A 15,168-nucleotide genomic window follows, 5' to 3' on the forward strand; every position below is an offset into this window, starting at 1 on the left:
CGCGCAGGTGCGAGGTGCGGTGGCTCGTGGCGGGGCCGCAGCCGGTGCGGAAACGGGAGGACGTGGAAGAGCCATCTGTGCGGGAGTGACGCGTGGGGACCAGTCGGAGTCAGGCAAGTGATGGAGGGGCCGGCGGACGCCCGGAGGTGGGAGCCAGCGCGCGTGCGCTGGGCTGGGCAGGCAGCTTTGCCCGGGGGTTTGGGGTGGGGGTGCGGGGTCGGAGCCCTGTGGAAAGATGGGGTCGGAGAGGTGAGTGGGCCACTTCGGGAGGATTCGGAAAAGGAAGGAATAGTCCTAGCCAGTATGGCTCAGTGGATAGAGCGTCGGCCCGTGCACGGAAGGGCCCCGGGTTCGATTCCGGACGGAGGGCACTTACCTCCGTTGCAGGCTTGCTCCCGGCCCTGGTTGGGGCTTGTGCAGGAAGCAACCAATCGAGGTATCTCTCTCACATTGATGTTCCTCTCTCTGTCTGCCCCCTCCTTTCCACTCTCTCTAAAAATCAATGGAGCCCGGCCATCATGGCTCGGTGGTTGAGCATGGACCCTAAGAACAAGGAGGTTACAGTTCAATTCCCGGTCAGGGCACGTGCCCCGGTTGCAGGGTCGATCCCCAGTAGGGGGCGTGCAGGAGGCAGCCCATCCATGATTCTCTCTCATCATTGATGTTTCTCTCTCTCAATCTCCCTCTCCCTTCCTCTCTCTGAAATCAATAAAAACATAATTACAAAAACAAAATAAAACAAAAGTCAATAGCAAAATATCCTCTGGTGAGGATTAACAAAAAACAGAAAGAAAAGGAAGGAATACCCAAGGGTCCAGGACAGAGTCTTACATCGCCAGCACGGGCCGAAAGCCACAGGTCCTGCAGGGCGTCTGGTCTTGTCCCGGTGCCGGTGGGGAGCAGGCAGGCCAGCCAGAGGCCGCAGAGCAGGCTGGGCTGCCGGAGCGGAGGGGCCAGAGGTCCTTTCACGCCAGATTAGACATGAATCACTCGGAGGGTCCTGCCACGCCCGGCCCCTTCTAAAGGTCACGGATCCCCAGAGTCTGGCATTAGAATTTGTAGCTGCCGCTGGTCCAGTGGGAAGTCCCAGGGGGTCAGGGGTCATGTCAGCATCCTGTTTACAGTCGACCCCATGTGAGGGCAGCCGAGACAGGGGAAGACACGCAGGGCTGTCAGGAGGTCCCAGAGGCCAGAGGGTGGCCTGGATGCTCCTGGCTCTGCAAACCCCCCGCAGCCCTGCTTGGTGTGTGGGAATCCAGAAGCCTCTCCCGCCGGCCTCACAGCAGGCGTAACATCCCGAATCCTGGGCCACTCCCAGTGTGAGAACACTGGGGTGCAAGGCCCCCGCCTGGCCCTGTGGGCCTCAAGGGCAGGGCAGCCTCCTTGCTGGTCTGGTCCAGTTTGTGTAACGGAGCTCACTTGATTTTCCCTAAGAAGGGAATCCCAGCACAGTTCATAGGGTCCTAGAAGAGGCACTGGTGTCAAATGCCAATGCCGAATAAACAGGCGCATCCCCTGGGCATCGCGCTCCATTTGTTGGGACCTGTGGTTTCTCCTCTATAAAGAGGGTCAGCCTCCCCTTGCAGGGTTAAATATTGACTGAGACGAGGCCCAGCTCAGTTCTTCCAGCCACCGGCACTGTGAGGGGGACCACTCGCCTGCCTCTCTGGTTCAGCCCCGGGACCCCAGCCTGGGCCGGCTTCCCGGCCGCTCTGCAGTTCGTGGCCTGCAGGGGGCAGCAACGAGACGCCCGGCCCAGGCTGTCTGCCTGCCTGCCTTCCTTGCAGTCTGGGGATAGAAAGTTCTCTGCGTCAGTGAATGCAGTTTGGGTGGATTTGTTTTCAAATGGGTGATGTTTGAGATTCCTTTCTGAAAGCCCTCCACATCTGGCATTCAAAGAAAACCACCCGTCTAGACGCTCGGGCCGATAGCAGCTCGTCTGAAATTCAGGCCCCTTTCCCTGCCTCCCTGCTCCCGCCGCCCTCCCTCCTTCTCTTCGTGTGACCTTTTATCTCAGCGGGAGCTCCGACTAGAAAGAGGATTCTGGAAATGTGGTGTGTTTCTCATTAAGTTTCTGCAGCATAGCAGTCACGTGACAAAGCCCCCCCTTCTCCTTTCTTTATCGAGCGTATCTACAATAACTCCTGCCGCTGAGGTTTTATTTCATCTGAGATGGTTGGAGACTGAAGTCTTGTTGATAGGGAGATTTTAAAAAATCTGTTTCTAGGGTGCTGGTGGTATATGTTTAGTTCCTTTTTCCTTGACATTGAAGTGGTCAAACAGAATCCCGAATGGAAGCAATCCTCTTGGGGCAGGGGGAGCAATGTCCCCTTGCCCTTCTCTTTCCAAACCTGAACATTTCCTTCTCTCAAACTTGAGGCTGTGCCCTGGGAGATTTTAAGGATGGAGGCTGCTGAGGGGGCCCTCAGGCAGCCCTGGCGGCTACAGGGAGCCTGGTGGCCCGAGGAGGGTCATTGCTGTGAGCCAGCTGCTCCCTTCCCTGCAGGTGTGAGAGGCTGTCGTCAGGGCCCAGGGGTCCATGGCAACGGAGGAGAGAGCGAGGAGGAGGAGGAGGAGGAGGAGGAGGAGGAAGAGGAGGAGGAAGAAGAGGAGGAGGACGACGCCGGTCCTGACAGCTGCCTCTCGCCTTTGCCTTCTCCCCAGGCCCTCCTGCCGCTGTGAAATGTAAAGCCCCAGGTCCAAGTCTGCTCAGCTGGTGTCTCAAAACAGGCCCACAGCTTCCAGCCTAAAGCCAAGAGCACGAATCAGGTCACACCTGTGCGGGTGAGCACTGCAGGCGAGGAGTCTCTCCCCACCCATTGCTCGGCCACCCTTCCCTCGTCCTCACCTTGGCCTTGGTGTGGGAGTGGCCGGCCTTTCATTTTCCTCTGAGCAGTAGGGGGCTGGATCTCCAGGGGCAGCATCATAGGGCCGTCGTGGGGCCCTGCCCCTCGCTGCACGCCTCAGAGGTGACCCACAGGCAGGCATGCTGATGGCTGTCTCCATGCCTGGGTGTCTGCGAACGTTTGCCCTTTCCTTCTCCCCCTGACGCTTCACGTCACCCTCTATTGCCAGCATTCTAGAAGCCTTTAGGATTCAGCCCCACCCACTGAACACCAGAATGCAAACAAGGAGTGGGTGTCCGTTTCCAGTCCTATTGCCACTAACTCCTGTGGGACCTGGGCGAGTCCGTTCCCCGCCCCCTCCACCCCCACCCCGTGCTTGTCCTCATCTTTAGGATCCAGCTTGGATCTGAGGGTCACTCAACTCTCAGCTCAAACTGCCTGTGGCAGGGGCCAGCAAGCTATTGTCCACAGCGGCCTGTTTGTCTACATCAGGTTTATTGGCACACAGCCCCGCCATCGCGGACGCACTGCCTGTGGCTGCCTCTGTCTGCACCTGCCAACAGCAGAATTGAGTGGTTGTGACAGGGACTGGCTGCACGGCCCACGGAGCCCCAGGTTTTACCCCCTGGTTCTCCACAGTTTGCCGACCTCTGCTCCGTGGCTCAGTCTCATTTATTTTCCCTGGACTGAGGCGGAGTGGCTCCCAGAGCCACTGTAATTTGACTTTGCGGTGACAGGACACTTGAATGAGGCCGAGGAGGCTTTCCAGGATCCCAGGCAGAGAGCTGGTGAAGGACTCTGTTAGTCCGCTCGGCCACCATAGCAAATAGCACAGACGGCGTGGTTTAAACAATAGACATTTATTTTCTCCCAGTTCTGGAGGCTGGAAGTCCATGATCATGCTAGCAAATTCTGTCTCTCTCTTGGTCCATAGGCAGCTGCCATTTCACTGTGGCCTCACATGGCTTCTTCTTGGTGTGTGTGTGTGTGTGTGTGTGTGTGTGTATAGAGCGAGAGAGAGAGCAAGAGAGAGAGAGAGAGAGAGAGAGAGAGAGAGAGAGAGAGAGGGAGAGAGATACAGAGTTGATTGTGTGCTGGCTTTCTGGTGCTCTTTTTACAAGGACACTAATTCTGTTGGATTAGGGCCTCACCCTTATAACCTTGTTTAACCTTAATTATTTCCTATAGGCCCCATCTCCAAATACAGTCACATTGGAGTTGGGATTTCACCATATGAATTTGTGGGGAGGCAGGGGTAGAAACACAATGCAGTCCATAACAGAACCTTACTCCTTTTCTCGGGAGACTTTCTCATTATGCCAACAGGACAGATGGGGAAACTAAGGCAGTGTGTGTGTGTGTGAGTCAGATGCTTGCTCTGAGCCTTAGGACTGTTTCCCCAGAGGCAAACCCTGAGATGAGGACTTATGTGCAAGTGATGCATTGAAGATGTGCTTCGTGGGGGGCGGGTCCGGGAGGCAGGAAGAGGCAAGGTGAGAGCTCAGGTGAGTCCTTGCAGGTCAGTCACTGGCTAAGGGCTGCCCTGGGGGGACATTAAGTCCCAGGCATTTCCATCTCTGCAGGTGTGTGAGCACAGTCCCTCACCGGGAGCTGCAAGATCACGCAGGAGCCAGCATGGGGAGGGCCACACAGCAACTGTAAAAGGGACAGGAGGGCATCTGGGCAGGGCACTGGCTGTGGGACTACATCCCATAAAGGAAAGCCCAAGTCAGTAACAAAATGCACATGAAGCGTGCCAGGACCAATCGGGCAGAATAGAATTGGGCACATCTGCAGGAGTGTAGGAAGTCCTCTGAGGAAGGGACTAAGCCTTTTGCATTCTTGCATTCCCAGACCTGGCACACAGTAGGTGCTCAGTTAGGCTGGAGGGCTGCTTGGAGAGGGGCTGAGTGGCTGCTAGGGGAGGGGTTGGCGTGATGGGCGACAGGCTGGGATCAGAGGGCCAGCCCACCCCAGGCCCCTCCTCACAGCTGGGACACCTGCACACACCTGGCATCCAGGAAGGTTTAGGGTTTGAGTGTTTGCTCCCCAAAAAGGACTGTTCTGAGTCTGGGTTTCAAAGACTTTCTTTGCCACACAGGGCGATGGCCTTTGCCCCGGGGTGGGTGAAGGAGGGGGGCACTGAAGTGTTGGGGGTGGGGTGGTGGGAGCAGAGGACTCGAATCTGGCCAGAGTGGGATTTTGTTTCTAACTCACTGTTTTCACACGCCTCAGAACAAATGGAACGGTGGCTGATTTCACCCGCTCTCTGTCATATCGCCCGGACTGTTTTTTTCCTTTGGGAGAATTGAACTGAAAAACTATTAGAAATAATGAGAGTTCACTAAGGCAGCCCGTCAAGAAACAAATGTACAAAAATCAATAGCTTTCCTATTTCCAACAGTAACCGCTGAGGAAAAAAAATAATGGAAAAGAAAGATCTCGTTCACAATAGAAACAAAAGATATTTATCACCTCCAAGCCATGTTCTGGGAGAAGACACACGGGCGGCACCCTCCTCCCTCTGTCCCAGGCATCCCTCTGTGATGGAACAGAGAGCTGTTGTGACCTTGGTTGGAGGCCTGGTCCCCACCCGCAGACCTCTGCCGCAGGGCAGGGCGGGTGGGAACCAGCATTCCCCCACCTGGGCTCTCTGGGTGGGAGTTTTTTTGCCTCCTCCGGGGCGTGTTGAAGATACAAGCTCAGGACAGCTGCTCTGGGAAGCTGCCAGGGGGCTGCTGGGCCTGCGGGTTGCCCGTTGTGGTTGCTGTGGGTGGTCACCCGCGCCTGGACAGGGCTGGGGTGCAGGCCTTCGGCTGGAGCAGGGAGCCAGAGGATGTGGCTGTCTCCTCGAGCCCGGCTGGCTCTGGAAGGCTGCAGGGTTGACCACTCTGGGGTGTCCCGATGGGCAAGCTGGCCTGCCAGTGTGAGTGCTGGGCACAGAAGATACCATCAGCAGGAGTTTCTCCTGTAACCAGGATGCTTTCACGTCTAGGACGGGGTTAAGTCAAGGAAGAAATCCAGTGCTGCCTCCTGCACTCCCCCTACTGGGGACCAGGCCTGCAACCTGGGCATGTCCCCTGACCAGGAATTAAACCACGACCTCCTGGTTCATAGGTCGACAACCACTGAGCCACACCAGCTGGGCCCAGGGCTTTTTAAAATCTCAGGGATATTCTAGGATCACCTCTAATTTGGGTGGAAATATCACATACATTAGTCAGGTCAGGATGTCTTTCCTTTGCAGGTGGTAGAAAGCCTAGCACCCCTCACAAAATGAAATAAAAATATGGAACAAAACAGCAGTATCCCACCCATTTCTCTTTGCACAGGGCACACCAGCTTGTCTGCCCACTGCCAGCACCCATGGTTGCCTAAGGAGCTTGCTTCGCCCATTCTCATGGCAGTCCAGGAATGAAGGGGTACCCATTGCCCCCCAGGCCCAGCTGACAGTGACAGGCGGGAGAAGTGGGTCAATGCCCCAGCTTCCTTGCCCCTCAGGCAGGTTGGCTCTGAATGTGTGCCCCAAAAGGTCTCCCGGAGTTCCTAGCGGGACTGAGCCCAAGTTGGCCTTTAGCTGTTACCTGTTCAGGAATGCACCTTGCCTTCCTGGTCTCACCTCTTCTCCTTCTGGGTTTTCTGGCATCACTTCTCATACTCTTTGCAAATGAGTGTTTTAGGGCAGTGGTCGGCAAACCGTGGCTCGCAAGCCACATGCGGCTCTTTGGCCCCTTGAGTGTGGCTCTTCCACAAAATACCAGGGCCTGGGCGAGTCTATTTTGAAGAAGTGGCGTTAGAAGAAGTTTAAGTTTAAAAAATTTGGCTCTCAAAAGAAATTTCAATCGTTGTACTGTTGATATTTGGCTCTGTTGACTAATAAGTTTGCCGACCACTGTTTTAGCGGAAGCCTCTGCAGAGAGAGAGAGAGAGAGAGAGAGAGAGAGAGAGAGAGAGAGAGATTGATTTGGCCCCATATAACTGGAGTCCAGGCATAGATTTGGCTTCAGGTAGGGTTGGATCCAGCAGACTCAATATTAGGACTTGATTTCTCTCTTCACATCACTTGGCTCTGCTTTCTTTTGAGTCAAATTCTCAGCGCAGCGGCTGCCAGCAGTTCCAGGCTGATAACTCTCCCAACTAAAGCACCGCGGCAGAATAAAAGGAGAACTTTTTTTTTTCGTGAAAATCATAGAGTTGCAAATCACCGTCCTGACTTGCACACCTCGGCGCCATCCCTGAGGCGGGGTGGATGGAATGGTCTGATTGGCCAGTCCCGAGTCTCGGGCCTGTGGTTCCCTTTCAGGTCCTCTTCTGCACACTCCCATTCGGCGTCCCCACCCACTCCATTGCACACCCTGCAGGGGCCGGCAGCAGGGACCCCCGGGGGCTTGTGTTCCGGAGGTAGACGAGGGCAGGTGCTTGCCTGTGTGCACATGCTGGTGTCAAGTTGTAGAAGGGCGGGGCTTTGAACTCACCTGAACCTCTAGAATCGGATCCCTCGCTGACCTTCAGGTGACATTGGTGAACATTTTCTGTGTCTGTGGGTAAGCCAGACCACTCTTCTGTAGGAGAAAGCAATCTTGGAGGAGGAAATCGAAGGTGAGAACGGAACTAATACCTGGAGCGTGGCCACTGTGAGCCGGACATCATCCTCGCGCCGTAGGCTGTGATCCATTTAACACCCACCGGGCGCTGCTCCCTTAACCTGGGAGATGGTACCTCAGGTGCCGACAAAGGCAAGACAGGGGCTTGGCGCCTGGGCTGTGGGACCCTCGGCTACTGTGTTCCCACTGTCCTAGGTGCTTTCCCTCGGAGAGGGGTGTGGGGAGAGGGAAGTCTGGTCTGCGGGTTCTGTGGCTGAGAGACACTCTCTTCCCCCTGGTCTCAGTCCTGTGATATTAAGCAAGTGGGGCATCGTCGTACGTGGTGTTAAGAATTAGAATCAACCCATCGATGCCTGTGAAACCACCAAAAGCTTAATAGCCGAGAGTAAGCAGATTGCTCAGATCCAGGCCTGAGGAACTTGTCATCTATGTCATCACCGTGCAGGCAGGAGGGACAGAGGACGGCGTGGCCCCCAAGAGCAAGGACTCTGCCTGCGTCGTGATGACTTTGTCCCCGGAGCCCAGCACAGTGCCTGACACACAGTGGTGCCCAGCGTGTACGTGGTGAGTGAATGAACACACGTCGGTGGCTTTTAAAAACAACAATACTGTTTTCCAAATGTCTTCCCTTGACAACAGACACATTATTTCTGATGGTGGCATAACAGTTCCTCATAGTTCAGTTTATTTAACTCTTTATTAACAGCTCAAAATTGTCTTGATATATATGACTACTTAATGCCCTATTTTTGAACAGTTGGGGAGCTTACATTTAAGGGGGTATTTTTGTGGATTATTGTTTAAGATAAGTGGGCCACCGGGTAAGAGTGGAACATCGTTGCTTGCTGTTTACTCGCGCCCTCCTGTTCGGTGCATCTTCAGTGACTCTCTGGAGAGGACCAGCATTTTGTCTCTGGGCCTGTGGCGCCGCTTTCTCAGTTTCTCTCCTGCTCTGCTTTCTCCCACCCCCGCAACCTCGTCAGTGCCTCACGCAGGATCCGGATTCCAAAAATACTTGTGGAATTAGTGTTGGCAAGTGTGTGGGAGACCCAGACTGGCGCAGACCGTTGGTGGGAGTGTTAATTGGTGCGGCCGCTGGGAAGGCAGTTTGGCAGCATCTGTGAGAGTGTAGCATGTGCAGACCCTGGGACTCACTGCTCCGTGTCTCCGCGGGAGGAGCTTGTGCGCGTGCAGACGGTCACTGCAGCACGGATCAGAGCAGTGAGACTGGAAACCACGCAAGTGTCTACCGATGGGGGGACGCTGGAGACTCGGGAGGAATTCTATACTGTGCGAAGGTCAGGGAGAATGAACTAGACCAGGGGCTAAACATCGGGTCCTGTGGCTCAAATCTAGGCCAGCAGACGTCTTTTATTACCATTGCACAGTGTTTTTGCCACATATAATCTGCAACTGTTTGAGTACAGTTGATTCTTTTTCTCTTGTTAATCTTCACCTGAGGGTATTTTTTCCATTGACTTTTAGAGAGAGTAGAAGGGAGAGAGGGAGAGAAGGAGAGAGAGAGAGAGAGAGAGAGAGAGAGAGAGAGCGAGAGAGAAAGAGAAAGAGAGGGAGAGAAACATCGATGTGAAGGAAGGAGACATATCGATTGGTTGCCTCCCTCATGTGCCTCAACTGGGCCAATGGAACCTGCAACCCCATGTACATGCCCTTGACTGGGAATCGAACCCAAGACCCTTTGGAGCGTAAACCGATGCTCTATCCACTGGCCACACAGGCCAGTACCGAGTACATTTGGTTCTGCTTAAGGTAGTTAGTTCTGTTCTGTCAAGTCACTTCAAACACTGAATCAGCAAATACTGAGCCATGGCTCCCTGGGGGAGGTCCCTGCAAGGCTCCAGCCACATTTCCATCAGCCAATAAGCACATGACTTTGTTTCATGTGCTTTTGTTTAAAGACACCTTATCTAATACACGGTACTGATTCATTAACGGTGAACTCAGGGCCCAAGGGCATATGGGAAAGGTCTCAGGCCAGGAGAGCAGGTGAGAGGGACGACGGCCTGCCCGCGTGCCAGGCAGCAGGCGCTGCCGTTGGCGCAGCAGCTGAGGTCGGGGCGCTCTCCTCCCCATCATACTATTTTGCAATGTCTGCTGATCGATCGGGCAGAGGCACCTTTGAGTCCTGGGGAACCGGCAGCGGGGGAAGGACTGAGGGCGCTGTGCAGGGGAGCCCATTTCTCCCATGCTCATGCAGTCTGCCCACTGTGGAAAGAGCGGCAGCAAATGGGCTGAAAACCCTGTTAGGAATCCCTTTCAGTCTGCGCCCCTGCAGGGGAACAGGGGCATCTTCTGAAAAATAATTTTAAAAATGGTCTCCTCAGCCCACAATGCAAGGAGGAGGCACTGATGGGCTTGACTCCCCACGTTTGGGTCTTACCACCCCCCCGCCCCCCATCCAACATCAAAACGCACTAGAGGGGGTAGTGTGGTGAATGGAGGAAGGAGAGGGAAGGAAGGAGAAAGTGGTTGTGCCCATCACCCAGCGGAGCCACTGCCTTCTCAGGGGAAAGAAACTGATGTGAAGAAGGCAAGAGCAACAGATTGGCACCAAGACAGAGGTTTGAGGGCCTGGGTTCAAATCCAGGTCCTGCTTATCAGCCATGCGACCTGAGGCCAGTTCTCTGGCCTGGAGCCTTGGCTTCCTCACGTGGGCAATGAGAAGAACAACGACCTCAGAGAGCCGTTGGCAGGTTAAGGCCTGTGTGTGCAGAATCTGCGCATAGTAGGTCTTCATAAATGCTAGTTGTAGCTGTTTTTATTTTTATCGTACACCTGATTGTGGCCTTGTGCCAAAGGCCGGTGGACAGCCATCTGCATTTTCTGTGAGGGCCGTGGGGAAGGGAGACAAGAAGAAAAAGGCAGGGCTGAGAGCAGAGGTCTTGGCGCCTGCACATTGGCTCGTGCCATTAAAAAGCCAGCTTCTTGATAAGCCATTGCCTGGATACTGGGGAAACCTGACTAGCCCTGGGGACAGGTGTGTTGTGTTCTCTGACCCTCAGCCACCTTGCTCACGAGAGGGAGCTGAGCACGGGGCAGCCTTATTGATCTGACATCTGCTTATCTGGGTCCTGGGTGTAACGATGGGGCCTCAGTGTCCCTCGCACAGGACCCTCCCTTCTGGACAGGGCACTTCGCCCCTAGCGATGCTGCTCCGAGAGACTTCTATGGCCTTCTCAGGACACACATCTCTTAGATTACTCAGGGTGTGGGGTGTGTGTGTGTGTGTGTGTGTGTGTGTGTGTGTGTGTGGTGTGGTGTGTGTGTGTGACCTAAATCAGATTAGTAGATCTGATTTAGTAGGAGATCCCTCCCCGCAAAAAAACCCACACAAAACACAACAAAAAAAAGACGCAAAGGCAATAATAACTTTAAGAAGAGATATTCTCTCTCTCTCTCTCTCTCTCTCTCTCTCTCTCTCTTTCTCTTTCTCTTTCTCTTTCTCTCTTTCTCTCTCTTCTTCCATCTCTCCATCTCCCTCAGTCTCTGTTGTTTTGGTAAAATCTTGGCCTTTGTACTCTCCATGAAGGTCATAACAGGGTCATTTTCCCTCATAGGATGGAGTTGTTTTGATGGATGAGCAGCCCAGGGTGAGAGCATAGCAGGGAGTACTGGCAAAGTCAATGGATTTGACCACAGTTGGCCTGAGCTTGAGTCCTGGCCCCGAGCTCTGGGGCCGTGCGACCTGGAGGGAATGACTCACCTGCTTTGAGCCTCAGTGTCCTCCGTGTGCCAGTGACCTTGCTCTGCTCACTTTTCATCTGTGCCCCCCTTTTCTGCAATATTTATGTTCTGTTGAAACGGGAATTGTGTTACATCTTGAAGGTGAATAAAAAGCAAACATCAATTTTGAAATGTTAGGTGATTATCTGTAATCATACCTTGGAATGTCTGGCTCATGTCGGGGTGTCAGGGAAAAGGCCAACAATTTCCTGAGGTTTTACATTGGGCAAGATTGAGAAGGAGCTGAAGATTTTGGAATAAGGAAAGACACATGAATATCGCTCCTTTTTAATGTCTAGAATCAGAGCATTAAAAGAATAAAGACACCACACTCGCTGGAGTGTAGACCATGGCCATCGGTCATTCTTGCCAGTCCTGGAAATACCCATCTGACTCAAACTTTGCTCTTCTATGTGGGGCGATGGGTACTTCAGTCTGCGTAGGGGTAGTTTTTTGTTTTTTTTTAATATATTTTATTGATTTTTTTACAGAGAGAAAGGGAGAGGGATAGAGAGTTAGAAACATCGATGAGAGAGAAACATCGATCAGCTGCCTCCTGCACACCCCCTCCTGGGGATGTGCCCACAACCAAGGTACATGCCCTTGACCGGAATCGAACCTGGGACCTTTTAGTACGCAGGCCGACGCTCTATCCACTGAGCCAAACCGGTTTCGGCGCGTAGGGCTAGTTTTATTCTACAAGTTCTAGGGTTGTCTTAGGCTGTGCAGAGCCCGCTGCTTGAGATTCCTTCACAGGAGGTGGGCCTGTGGGGAGACGGGGGGAGTTTCATAGTGTTTCCTCTTGGACTGTATCTCCCAGTAGCCTGCTCCAGCTTTGCGAGCCTTGGGGATGGAATGTTTAATGGGAATGGGAGGGTGCTGGACATGAACTCTTGGGTTGAATCTATGGTAAAATGTATGAGTGGCCAGGACCTTAGGAACTCTTGAGTTGGGCAAATACCAGTGACTGTGACGGTCCCAGTCACCCCATAAATCTCAGCATCTATGATGGAACTACCCCCAGGGAGGGGAGAAAGCAGAGGTTCTTGGCTGCTCGTTGGCTTGTCCAAAGCCTTCTTCAAAAAGCCTTCAATGTATTGTTGTTGGTAGGGGGGCTCTTGACCCCAGAGGACGTGCCCTAGTTTTCCCATCATAGCTCCTTGCCTTTGGGGTCATCTGTCAGAAGGGGAACAAAATAAGTATAATAGAAGTACTTTGTCAACAATGCCCTTTATGCAAACTTTAAGCTGTTGTAACAATGATCATTACATCGCTCTTCATTGGCGTGCTTTTATTCATCTCAAATGGAGTGGAGAGAACCCTCCCCGTGACAATTGGATGCAAGTTCTTGTCACAGTTCCAAGAAGGAAATTCTCCCAGGAATGTACTTTATGGAATATTTTCCCCGATGATGCCTTTTTCCTCTCAGTGTTTACTGGGGAAGCCCTGGGAGCAATAATATCCCCTAGACACCGTAATGTGGGTAATATCCAACCTCTTATTCCGTTTAGCAAGGCAAACAACATTGGTAGTTTGCTTGCTGCGTGGTGGGTGTGACACTTTATCATCGTTACTAAGCCCTGTGCGTTTAGAACAAGATGAAATTTCAGTTCCTGGCAAAATGGAAGATTAGAGGTTCTCAAACCCTTCTAATTGCAAATAATGGAAAATGCTAGATAAAACCTAAGAAACAGAATTGTAAATGCATGGATGACCTGACAAGAAAATGAAGGGAGTCTTCAGAGACCAGGGAGGAGGAGGGGGTGGGAGTGACTGCAGGTGTGAGTGAGCACCTGGGGCCACGGCAGTGAAGGGAGACAGGACACCGGGCCTGAGGAGAGTTAAGCGGGGCCTTTCTAACCACTCCCTACCTGTGGCTCAAATTGCAAGTCTTTGTTGTTCCTGAATAAACTCACTTTGCTGGAAAAATATCTGGCGGTCTCTTTTAGGTCAACAGTGTTTATCGTTGTAAAAGTAGCCACAAGAACCCTGGATGGAGATACAGCCTTGAGAGCCAAAAGCCTGGGAAGACCTGGTGTCATGTGTAAATTGCTGGATGGAGTGCTCTGTCTGTTTCATAAAGTCCTTACTCCCGCCCGGCCCGTATGTCTCAGTGGTTGAGCGTCGACCTATGAACCAAGAGGTCATGGTTAGATTCCCGGACAGGGCACATGCCAGGGTTGCAGGCTCAATCCCCAGGAGGGGGCCATGCCAGAGGCAGCTGATCCATGATTCTCTCTCATCATTGATGTTTCTATCTCCTTCTGCCTTCCTCTCTGAAATAAATAAAAATATATATATAAAAAAAATCTTTGCTCCCTCCTGGGAGCCTCAGCACTCGCCCAGAGGGAATCATTAATCAGCCCTGTTGCCTTAATTAAAGCTCTCCAATATTTCATTGGAGATTAATATCTGTTTGCAAAGAGCTGGAGTTTCAACTGTCAGGGGCAATGAGCGCAAACTCTGAGTCTCAGCCACTCTGAATTCCATCAGCACGTCCAGGGCAGAACAATGCATAGGATGACTTTGGAGGTCTTATGGGGTGCTTTATGCATGTGGAATAATTATTACTCCTAAACACCACCCCTAACCTCCATTCTACCACTATCACTAAATGATAGCAGCTACTATTACAACACACCAGGCACTTGTGCAAAGTTCTTTTTATGCATTATCTCATTTACTCTTCATAACCATCGTATGAGCTAAGAGTTATCCCTATTTTACAGTTGTAAGAGTTGAAATTTCAAAAGGTTAAGTAACATGCCCAGTAGCAGAGCTAGTGAAAGTCCTAGCTGGGGTTAGAACGCAATTTGAGTCCATGTTGTTAACTACTGCCCTCCAAGATGCCCAGGTTTCATTATGCTTCTCTCATCTTTGGGTCCCCATGCCATTCCCATAAGGTAATGAAAGGTAATTGGTAAAGAGATTGTATCTTTTGGGATGTTTTCTTCAGGAAATACCTGAGCATGTGTCTCTACCTGGCTTAAACAATCAGGAAGTATGTCACCCCACACTCCTGGACAATGTGCTAGAGCAGTGATTCTCAACCTTTTTAATGCCTCGACCCTTTAATACAGTTCCTCATGTTGTGGTGACCCCGAACCATAAAATTATTTTCGTTGCTACTTCATAACTAATTTTGCTACTGTTAATGAATCGTAATGTAAATATCTGTGTTTTCCGATGGTCTTAGGCTCTATAGTCTCGACCCACAGGTTGAGAACCGCTGCTGTAGAGCCTAAGACCATCGGAAAACACAGATATTTACATTACGATTCATTAACAGTAGCAAAATTACAGTTATGAAGTAGCAACGAAAATAATTTTATGGTTGGGGGTCACCACAACATGAGGAACTGTATTAAAGGGTCGCGGCATTAGAAAGGTTGAGAACCACTGTGCTAGAGGAAGGTGGGTATCATCACAGTGGCTCTAGCATTCAGTGTGGGTGGGGCCAGGAAAGGTGTCCCCAGGTCATGACACTTGAGCTGAGGCTGAAGGTGAATGGGAGTTAACAGGGGGTTGGCTAGGGGCAGTGGGGACAGTCAGGGAGAAGGTGGTGAGTGCTATAGAACTGGGCCAGACTCAGCCTGGCTGGATGTGGCCCCGGGGACAGCAGGAAGGCAGGGAAAGGCGGATGGAGGCACATCGTACAGGGCCTGTATATCATGCTAAGGATTTGGAACGTACCCTTTGTGGTGGCATGGAAACCCACAATCCCCTAAGCTACCTGGTGGAAATGGGTCAGAGAGGGAAAGACTGACACCGAGACCAAGCAGAAGACAGTTGGAATTCAGGAGGCATCGAAGATGGGGGGGAAAGGAAATGGGCATATTTGGGGGTGATTTAGAAAATCATATCAACAGTCTTCTTGATCAGTTCACTAGAGGGGTGACAAAGGAAGTTCTGAGGGTGTCCCCCGGTCTCTAGCTTGAGTGAGTGGTTGGGGCCACTCAGAGAGATGGGGAAGG

General features: G+C 52.2%; 1 long non-coding RNA gene across 2 annotated transcripts in view; it reads left to right on the plus strand.

Moving 5' to 3' along the window:
* The window catches only part of LOC307113605, a 125,430-nt gene continuing 110,262 nt past the window's right edge, over positions 1 to 15,168 (plus strand). For both annotated transcript variants that reach the window (XR_013814877.1, XR_013814878.1), the window contains exons 1-2: positions 1 to 117; positions 7,900 to 8,014. This is a non-coding gene — a long non-coding RNA (uncharacterized lncRNA). The remainder of the gene's footprint in view (positions 118 to 7,899; positions 8,015 to 15,168) is intronic.

The sequence above is a fragment of the Cnephaeus nilssonii genome (genome assembly GCF_951640355.1).
Source record: "Cnephaeus nilssonii genome assembly, chromosome: 17".
Lineage (NCBI taxonomy): Eukaryota > Metazoa > Chordata > Mammalia > Chiroptera > Vespertilionidae > Cnephaeus > Cnephaeus nilssonii.